The sequence below is a fragment of the Salmo trutta genome, chromosome 27, assembly GCF_901001165.1.
Source record: "Salmo trutta chromosome 27, fSalTru1.1, whole genome shotgun sequence".
In the NCBI taxonomy this organism is placed as follows: Eukaryota; Metazoa; Chordata; class Actinopteri; order Salmoniformes; family Salmonidae; genus Salmo; species Salmo trutta.
In genome coordinates this window covers 26,854,761-26,865,405 of record NC_042983.1, presented here as the reverse complement: position 1 = coordinate 26,865,405, position 10,645 = coordinate 26,854,761, and the positions used below count along the sequence as shown (strand labels likewise).

At 39.5% G+C, this 10,645-nt stretch overlaps 1 long non-coding RNA gene across 1 annotated transcript; it reads right to left on the bottom strand.

The window, feature by feature from the left end:
• Positions 1–5,662: 5,662 nt before the first annotated feature.
• Positions 5,663–7,948, bottom strand: LOC115164769 (uncharacterized). Its single transcript, XR_003869980.1, has 3 exons — positions 7,914–7,948; positions 7,458–7,527; positions 5,663–6,035 (listed from the first exon to the last, which is right to left on the bottom strand). It is a non-coding gene; the product is annotated as an uncharacterized LOC115164769 (long non-coding RNA).
• Between the last annotated feature and the right edge of the window lie 2,697 nt (positions 7,949–10,645).

The window sequence follows — 10,645 nt, the reverse complement described above, 5'->3', positions numbered from 1 at the left end:
GGTACAAACACCATAGGACCACGCAGCCATCATACCGCTCAGGAAGGAAATGCATTCTGTCTCCTAGAGATTAATGTACTTTGGTGCGAAAAGTGAAAATCAATCCCAGAACAACAGCAAAGGACCTTGTGAAGATGCTGGAGGAAACAGGTACAAAAGTATCTATATCCACAGTAAAACGAGTCCTATATCGACATAACCTGAAAGGCCGCTCAGCAAGGAAGAAGCCACTGCTCCAAAACCGCCATAAAAAAAAGCCAGACTACGCTTTGCAACTGCACACGGGGATAAAGATCGTACTTTTTGGAGAAACGTCCTCTGGTCTGATGAAACAAAAATAGAACTGTTTGGCCATAATGACTATCGTTATGTTTGGAGGAAAAAGGGGGCTTGCAAGCCGAAGAAAAACATCCCAACCGTGAAGCACGGGGGTGGAAGCATCATGTTGTGGGGGTGCTTTGCTGCAGGAGGGACTGGTGCACTTCACAAAATAGATGGCATCATGAGGAAGGGAAATTATGTGGACATATTGAAGCAACATCTCAAGATATCAGTCAGGAAGTTAAAGCTTGGTCGCAAATGGGCCTTCCAAATGGACAATGACGCCAAGCATACTTCCAAAGTTGTGGGAAAATGACTTAAGGACAACAAAGTCAAGGTATTGGAGTGGCCATCACAAAGCCCTGACCTCAATCCCATAGAAAATTTGAGGGCAGAACTGAAAAAGCGTCTGCGAGCAAGGAGGCCTACAAACCTGACTCTGATAAACCAGCTCTGTCAGGAAGAATGGGCCAAAATTCACCCAACTTATTGTGGGAAGCTTGTGGAAGGCTACCCGAAACGTTTGACCCAAGTTAAAGAATTTAAAGGCAATGCTACCAAATACTAATTGAGTGTATGTAAACTTCTGACCCACTGGGAATGTGATGAAAGAAATACAAAATGAAATAAATCATTCTCTCTACTATTACTCTGACATTTCACATTCTTAAATTAAAGTGGTGATCCTAACTGACCTAAGACAGGGAATTTTTACTAGGATTAAATGTTAGGAATTGTGAAAAACTGAGTTTAAATGTATTTGGCTAAGGTGTATGTAAACTTCATCTTCAACTGTATATCCATTCTAAATGTTCTATACTATGGTATACTATGGTGTAGAGTTCTGTAAATAAGACCTATTTGTATGGTCATGCTCACATCCCTGATGTTGCAGATCAAAACATTGGATTTTGGGACACAACTGAGACACACCTGAGAGTCAGTGATTAGACATGTTTGTAGTTCCATTATCTCTGGTCTGACCTGTGTTGTATTTCTCAGGGCATGCTGCACTCATTGTTGTGGTGTAAACAGTACTTCTGGGAAACAAGGGAAAATGTTTTAATATAAGACACACCCATCTACCCACAGAATGTTATATGAAACATACAAATCACAGTTAGTGCATGTATGGGTAAGATGTATGGGTAAGATGTAAACCTACTTAAATACCAGTGTGACATGAAAACATGAAAAGCTTCAAAACGGGGACAATTCTACTCAAATCTTCAGTGACAATACACTACAGCCATTTTTTCAGACAGTTTCATAACAGAGGCCTATTAACTTTATTGCTGTGGTAAGGCAAACGGAAGTGAAAGCAATGTTTGTTGCACAATAACACGCCCTCCTGCTGCTCACACACAGTGATTCACATTGGGGAATGCCACAGAGAGAAATGAGGACATAATAAACAAACGTCTTCTTCCTTACCTGTTACATACCTTCAAGTTTCAATGTCACATGCACAAGTACAGTGAAATGCCTTGCAAACTCAAAACCCAACAATCAATAACAATGTAATACTAGAAAAAATACACAACAAATAAGAAGAAATATGAAGAACACAATAAGTAAGTAAGTATACTATTACAGGGTCAGTTCCAATACCATATTTACAATTTGGATACTGGATTGATGGAGGTAGATATATATAGGGGTAAGAGGACTAGGCAAAAGGATATAAGATAAACAGTGTAGCAGCAGCTTGTATGTGAGTGGGTGTGCGTGTGTGTGGAGTCAGTATAAATGTATGTGAATATTATGTGTGTGAGCAGATGATGGAGTAAGTGTGTGAGTGAGTTTGTAGGGCCCAGCGAGTGTGTAGGGCCCAGTGAGTGTGTAGGGCATAGTGAGTTTGTAGGGCCCAGTGAGTGTGTAGGGCCCAGTGAGTGTGTAGGGTCCAGTGAGTGTGTAGGGTCCAGTGAGTGTGTAGGGTCCAGTGAGTGTGTAGGGTCCAGTGAGTGTGTAGGGCCCAGTGAGTGTGTAGGGCCCAGTGAGTGTGTAGGGCCCAGTGAGTGTGTAGGGTCCAGTGAGTGTGTAGGGTCCAGTGAGTGTGTAGGGTCCAGTGAGTGTGCATAGAAACAGGACCTGGGAGACAAAATTACTGATATAAGATGTATAAACCATTTCTGAAAAAATACAGTTATATTTCTGGATTATCTATGAGAATAACTTGTAGTCAAATATAGTCAATGATACAGTATAACATTGTCAAATGTAATACTATTGAAACAAATATTCACCAAACACATACAGGCATCTACTTGCCTTATACATTGTATCCATATTGATATTATCTTGACCAGTTGCATTTAATGCTTTGTTGGCTGCATCTCTGGATGTCATCAAGCCATCCATTCCCATTAAATCAATTAAAATGTAATTATGGAGTCATGTAAAGTGAGCATTATGCTTACCTGCGATGATCTTTTGCAGGAGGCGGCAGCCAGTGATCGAAGTTGGTCTCTACTCTGAACCACCTATAGTAGGAAAGGTCACTGTACTGTAAGTAGCCATCAGATAACAGTTTAAAAAGCTACAGTATTTTAATATAGTTATGTTTCTTAGCAAGGTTGCTTCCTAGAGAGATTGATCATCTGAACTGAAAGACTATAGGAAAACAATTAAGTAATCAAGTGTTATCTGTCCAGTAGCAGATTTGTTCAGGGGGTAGAAAGAGGTAAGAAAACAAATACATAAGGAAAGTGCAACAGCTGTGTTGTGGTAAAAAAAAGAAGACATAGGGTAGTCACATAGTGTCTTAATTTTGCCCTTGAAATCATATTTGGTTGTTAAGATATCTGCTCTGTCTGTTTGAGTCTACAATTTCCTGGGTGAACTAGTTTGAAAACCAATCAGATCATCAAGGAACTAACCTTTAAACATGTTACATTGTACTGAGATCAACAAGACATTCTATTTGATCCCTTGTACAGACAAAGCACCAATAGATGTTTCCATGGAAGTCAGATGGAATAACAGCACATGTGCATTGTGTTTGCAAAATGTGTGTTTGACTAAAAACTTGAAAATCACATGCCAACTCTTCTCATTACTGCTTAGTGATGCATTTGCAGTGTGGCACCTGCAATCTGTTTGTGTAGTTTCAGTGTTTTATAGTGTAGCTTAAACGTTATTTTAAGTTGTCACCGCGGTACAAGGGGCACATGCATTACCTCTGGAGGGGAGTCCTGTGAGGAAAGGTGCGCTCCACACTGTTGGCCTGTGGGTTCCACCAGTCTGTCCACTTCACCCCCATCCTTGCTGACCTCCATTGGCTACCTGTCCCTCAAAGAATTGACTTTGAAATTCTCCTCCTGGTCTACAAAGCCCTAAATGGCATTGGGCCTGCCTACCTGTCAGATCTACTCCCCACTTACAAACCTCCACGCACCCTACAGTCAAGCCACGCCAAACTGCTTCATGCACCCAGGACCCGGCTCCGAACAATGGGGGACCGTGCCTTTTCCTGCCATGCACCACACCTTTGGAACTCCATGACATCTCAGGGCTGTTTAGACTGTTGGGGTTTTTAAAAGACTCTATCGGTTGGTCTACCCTTCCTCCTAGACTTTGATTGTTGCTTTATGGTATGGTTATATATATTTGCTTTGTTTTTTAAAACCAATTTTTCTATTTTAACTTTTATTTTATGCACTTTTTGGTTATTGTTGTATATTGAAAAGGGCTTTAAAAATGTAATTTATTATTATAATATTATCATCAGATATTGGGCTTTTAAAATAAGATACCAAAACATATCGGGGTGTTTACTCTTGGATGTGTAAATTAAGTGTAGTGTCGTTTCCTTTTTTAGGTTTCCTGCTGCAAACCTGCATCCCAACACCTGGTGCCAGTGCTCTACCTGGATGAATTCAACACACTGATCATCTCCTCTGTGTATCTGACCCGGGACTGCAGCTGCACACCAGCCATCAACCCCCATCGCTGTCTTACTTGACCTGTCCATTCTCCAACTGCTTTATACATTAGATTCTACATTTTATATTCTGTGCATGGTCATGTTCCCATGAAACCCATCACCCTACTAACTAAACATATGTCCATTCTCAATGTTATATATTATGTATGGTCATGCTCACATCACTGATGTTGCAGATCAAAACATTGGGTTTTGAGGTGTTACTTTGAATGTCTCGTTGCTCATCTAGTTTTGGGATTTCTTTCAAACTATAAATCACATTATTGTTCATGGAATAGACCTACTGTATTGTATAGTTGTTAGGGCTGACATGCAAAGCATCATTGTGTTTTTTGTCAAAACAGCTTCATTACGTTTAGAAAATAGTGTTTAATCCTGTGTAAGGTTCTATCATTCATGTACTTTATCAGCTCTGAAAGATGTAAAAGGTGTATTTAAAAATATATATTATACTTTGTACTTACAAAAATATTTTCAGGCTTTGACATGTTGTTACATACGACTCTTGAAGGAGGGAACGCAACACCCTGCTACACTCAACTCCCCGTGGAGTGAAAGAGGTATGTGATTGCAGGTAAGGATGACAGAGGCAGAGAATATTACTGTTTACTGGGAATTTATTTCCTTAACACGGTAATGTGGGGAAAAGGGGCTGGACGGAACAAAGCAAAGAAAATTAAAGAGTCCTCGCTTCTACCTTACCTGCCTACCCACTACTTACCTAACTTTAACACCACCTGGCACGCCAACCAAAATACTGGGGGTGGTCCGCCAAGGTCTTACCTAGTGTGCATAGACAGAGTACATACTACGGGAATATGTCTGCCCGCAGGCCTCTTGCCTAAGCACTCCCAAGGTGCCTTCCCCTTCCCCCATGGGAACAAATTAAATAACTTCAAAGTGAATAATTTCAATAATCACAAACACATTCCTTTTGGCCTACACATACCTCAGCAGGACCGGCTACAAAATCCTTCACAAAAAGTTATACAGACCAACAACGAAACACAGGACATACAAAGAAGCTCTTTCCTGACAAAGGAACACTGGCTTTTATCCAGCTGCAGGAGTCTGTAATTGCAGACAGCTGTATCTCCTGACGAGAGGGCGGGACAAGAGCTCCAACCCGCAATGGGGCCGACCAATCAGCTGCTTGGGGGAATCCAGGAATCCATTTTCCTGAAATGCACACATACATAGACACAAACCCACAACACAGAAACTGGGGAACGTAACACGTGTTTTAACATTCTTCTCTAAATAAGGAATATTTCACATGCAGGCACCAGAGACATTGTTTCTGTATTATTTCTAAAATTCAAAATGTTTGTATTACGATGTATTCATTTTGTGGCAGTAACAGTAGCTCTCTGCTAGGTCAATAATGTAGAGACATTGAATTTTTATTACAAGTTTTATTATTCATTTTGACAGTGGATGGTCTGTATAATTCACATAAGGCATTTTATGTTGCATGAAATCATCAAAATTAAATGAGCTTTATTTAAATATAATCATGTTCACCACTCTAAAATACTAGACTCAATGTGTGTGGACATAATCGTAATTAATATTTCCAAATCACATTTTGGGTAAAAAAGAGATTAATTTGATCACCTAAAAAAATACATGACAAATAACTCATGGAATAAAAAAATAAAAAAGGAAGGCACTTTTAATGCAGAAAATCTCTGCTCTGCCCTTTCTGGACAACAACATAATCATGGTTTTGGTCCACGACTCAGCTTTATTCATTGCTATGGCAGCCCTGGAAACACAGGAAACAGAAGGTTAAATCAACAACCACAATGATGCTTTGCATGTCAGACAAATGTTTTGATCAGCAATATCAGTGATGTGAGCATGACCATACATAATGCATTAGGTCTAATTTACAGAACTTTACACCATAGTATAGAACATTGAGAATGGACATATGCTTAGTTAGTAGGGCAATGGGGTTAATATAATTACATTATATAAAGCATACTGTAAGTAAATCAACTATTACTAAGTAACCAACTATAATGTTTTTTAAAATGTATTTTACCTTTATTTAACTAGGCAAGTCAGTTAAGAACAAATTCTTATTTTCAACGACGTCCTAGGAACAGTGGGTTAACTGCCTTGTTCAGGGGCAGAACGACAGATTTGTACATTGTCAGCTCGGGGATTCGAACTTGCAACCTTTCGGTTACTAGCCCAACGCTGTGTATTGTATTGGGACTAGGGCTGTCAAACAATTTAAAACAATCGAGTTAAATCGCAGAATTTGCTGTGATTAATCACAATTAATCGCAAATTGAGAATTTGTTCAAATTGGAGCTGTAAATTAAGATTGTTTTTATACAGATAGCCTTACAAGAATATTGACGTCTTGATTTTGTTCAGCGTAACGGTTAGCAAAATCAGGTTCATTTATAAAGCACACTTTCTTTAACCTCGATGAGTATGTTTACATGCACACTAATACAACTGATTATGCAATAGTCATGTAAACACCTTACTCTGCTCATCTTAATTGGTGTAAGGTCAAAATCGAAGTGAGCATAAGCTGATATATATTTTTTTTACTTTCTAATTATTAGGACATCTAAACACCTTAATCTGCATTCCAGCAGTGTATCTAATCTGCACATGTGCTAGCAGCAGCCAAGCGATCCTCCCTCTTTAGCTCAGTGAAGTGAGTTGGGAACAACTGAATGTATGCGTCTTAAAAGTAGTTTTCACATACAAACTTTATATGTCCGTACTCAGAATCAAATATGCTTCTCAAAAATAACATGGTCGCTGTGGTAGAACGTTTATTTTGATTGCCGATTTTCTGCTTTTAAGACCGTGCCATCAGGTAGCCTGATTTCAGATGTGTCCATGCAAACAGGATAATTAGGGAAATCTTTCTTCTTGCAAAGCATGTAAACGTTTTAATTGAATTATTAATCTGACTATCCACATTAATCACATTATTGTGTGCATGTAACCATACTCAACGTCAACTTGTTTTGACATCGCATTGTTTTAGCTGTATAGATGATGTATTTTGGTTGTTTTCAGAGGATTTTCAATGCTTTCTGACAATGCGATTAATCACGATACACTGACATTACAAAAAGTTAACTGATGAACTAAGACAGCCCTAATTGGGACACAACCGAGGGCCAATGATTAGACCTGTCAGTAGTTCCATTACCTCTGGTCTGACCTCTGTGTTGTATTTCTCAGGGCTGGCTGCACTCATTGTTGTTGTGAAAACAGTAATCCTGAGAAACAAGGAACATATTTTTAATATAAGACACACCATCTACCCACAGAAAGTTATATGAAACATACAAATCACAATTAGTGCATGTATGGATAAGATGTATGGGTAAGATGGAAACCTACTTAAATACCAGTGTGACATGAAAAGCTTCAAAACAGGGACAATTCTACTCAGATCTTCAGTGGCAATATACTACAGCCATTTTTTCAGACAGTTTCATAACAGAGGCCTATTAACTTTATTGCTGTGGTAAGGCAAAGGGAAGTGAAAGCAATGTTCGTTGCACAAGAAACCCTCCCTCCTGCTGCTCACACACAGTGATTCACATTGGGGAATGCCACAGAGAGAAATGAGGACATAATAAACAAACGTCTTCTTCCTTACCTGTTACATACTGGGTTCATTGACAGGACCTGGGAGACAAAATTACTGATTTAAGATGCTTAAACCATTTATAAAAATAAAAAAAATAGTTATACTCAGGCGCCTTTTTTTCTTTAAAAAAAGCCAAAATAAATATCTTATTTACATAATTATTCAGACCCTTTGCTATGAGACTCAAAAGAGTCCACCTGTGGTAAATTCAATTGAATGGACATGATTTGGAAAGGCACACACCTGTCTATATAAGGTCTCACAGTTGACAGTACGTCAGAGGAAAAACAACAAGCTATGAGGTCGAAGGAATTGTCAGTAGAGCTCCGAGACAGAATTGTGTCGAGGCAGAGATCTGCATGTCTGCAGCATTAAAGGTCCCCAAGAAAACAGTGGCCTCCATCATTCTTAAATGGAAGAAGTTTGGAACCACCAAGACTTCCTAGAGCTGGCCAAACTGAGCAATCAGGGAAGAAGGGCCTTGGTCAGGGAAGTGACCAAGAACCCGAATGTCACTCTGACAGAACTCCAGAGTTCCTCTGCGGAGATGGGAAACCTTCCAGAAGGACAACCATCTCTGCAGCACTCCACCAATCAGAGATCCTTGATGAAAACCTGCTCCAGAGCGCTCAGGACCTCAGACTGGGGCCAAGGTTCACCTTCCAACAGGACAACGACCCTAAGCACACAGCCAACCAGTCTCTGAATGTCCTTGAGTGGCCCAGCCAGAGCCCGGACTTGAACCCGATCTAACATCTCTGGAGAGACCTGAAAAGAGCTTTGCAGTGACGCTCCCCATACAACCTGACAGGGCTTGAGAGGATCTGCAGAGAAAAATGGGAGAAACTCCCCAAATACAGGTGTGCCAAGCTTGTAGCGTCATACCCAAGAAGACTTGAGGCTGTAATCGCTGCCAAAGGTGCTTCAACAAAGCACTGAGTAAAGGGTCTGAATACTTATGTAAACGTGATATTTCAGTTTTTTATATATAATAAATTTGCAAACATTTCAAAAAAACAGTTTTGGCTTTGTCATTATTATTCCACAAAATGTGGAAAAAGTCAAGGGGTCTGAATACTGCATTTCTGAATTTGCTATTAGGATAACTTGTAATCAAATATAGTCAATGATACAGTATAACATTGTCAAATGTAATACTATCAAAACAAATATTCACCAATAGCATACAAGCATCTATCTACTTGCCTTATACATTGTATCCATATTGATATTATCTTGACCAGTTGCATTTAATGCTTTGTTGGCTGCATCTCTGGATGTCATCAAGCCATCCATTCCCATTAAATCAATTAAAATGTAATTATGGAGTCATGTAAAGTGAGCATTATGCTTACCTGCGATGATCTTTTGCAGGAGGCGGCAGCCAGTGATCGAAGTTGGTCTCTACTCTGAACCACCTATAGTAGGAAAGGTCACTGTACTGTAAGTAGCCATCAGATAACAGTTTAAAAAGCTACAGTATTTTAATATAGTTATGTTTCTTAGCAAGGTTGCTTCCTAGAGAGATTGATCATCTGAACTGAAAGACTATAGGAAAACAATTAAGTAATCAAGTGTTATCTGTCCAGTAGCAGATTTGTTCAGGGGGTAGAAAGAGGTAAGAAAACAAATACATAAGGAAAGTGCAACAGCTGTGTTGTGGTAAAAAAAGGAAGACATAGGGTAGTCACATAGTGTCTTAATTTTGCCCTTGAAATCATATTTGGTTGTTAAGATATCTGCTCTGTCTGTTTGAGTCTACAATTTCCTGGGTGAACTAGTTTGAAAACCAATCAGATCATCAAGGAACTAACCTTTAAACATGTTACATTGTACTGAGATCAACAAGACATTCTATTTGATCCCTTGTACAGACAAAGCACCAATAGATGTTTCCATGGAAGTCAGATGGAATAACAGCACATGTGCATTGTGTTTGCAAAATGTGTGTTTGACTAAAAACTTGAAAATCACATGCCAACTCTTCTCATTACTGCTTAGTGATGCATTTGCAGTGTGGCACCTGCAATCTGTTTGTGTAGTTTCAGTGTTTTATAGTGTAGCTTAAACGTTATTTTAAGTTGTCACCGCGGTACAAGGGGCACATGCATTACCTCTGGAGGGGAGTCCTGTGAGGAAAGGTGCGCTCCACACTGTTGGCCTGTGGGTTCCACCAGTCTGTCCACTTCACCCCCATCCTTGCTGACCTCCATTGGCTACCTGTCCCTCAAAGAATTGACTTTGAAATTCTCCTCCTGGTCTACAAAGCCCTAAATGGCATTGGGCCTGCCTACCTGTCAGATCTACTCCCCACTTACAAACCTCCACGCACCCTACAGTCAAGCCACGCCAAACTGCTTCATGCACCCAGGACCCGGCTCCGAACAATGGGGGACCGTGCCTTTTCCTGCCATGCACCACACCTTTGGAACTCCATGACATCTCAGGGCTGTTTAGACTGTTGGGGTTTTTAAAAGACTCTATCGGTTGGTCTACCCTTCCTCCTAGACTTTGATTGTTGCTTTATGGTATGGTTATATATATATATATATATATATATATTTGCTTTGTTTTTTAAAACCAATTTTTCTATTTTAACTTTTATTTTATGCACTTTTTGGTTATTGTTGTATATTGAAAAGGGCTTTAAAAATGTAATTTATTATTATAATATTATCATCAGATATTGGGCTTTTAAAATAAGATACCAAAACATATCGGGGTGTTTACTCTTGGATGTG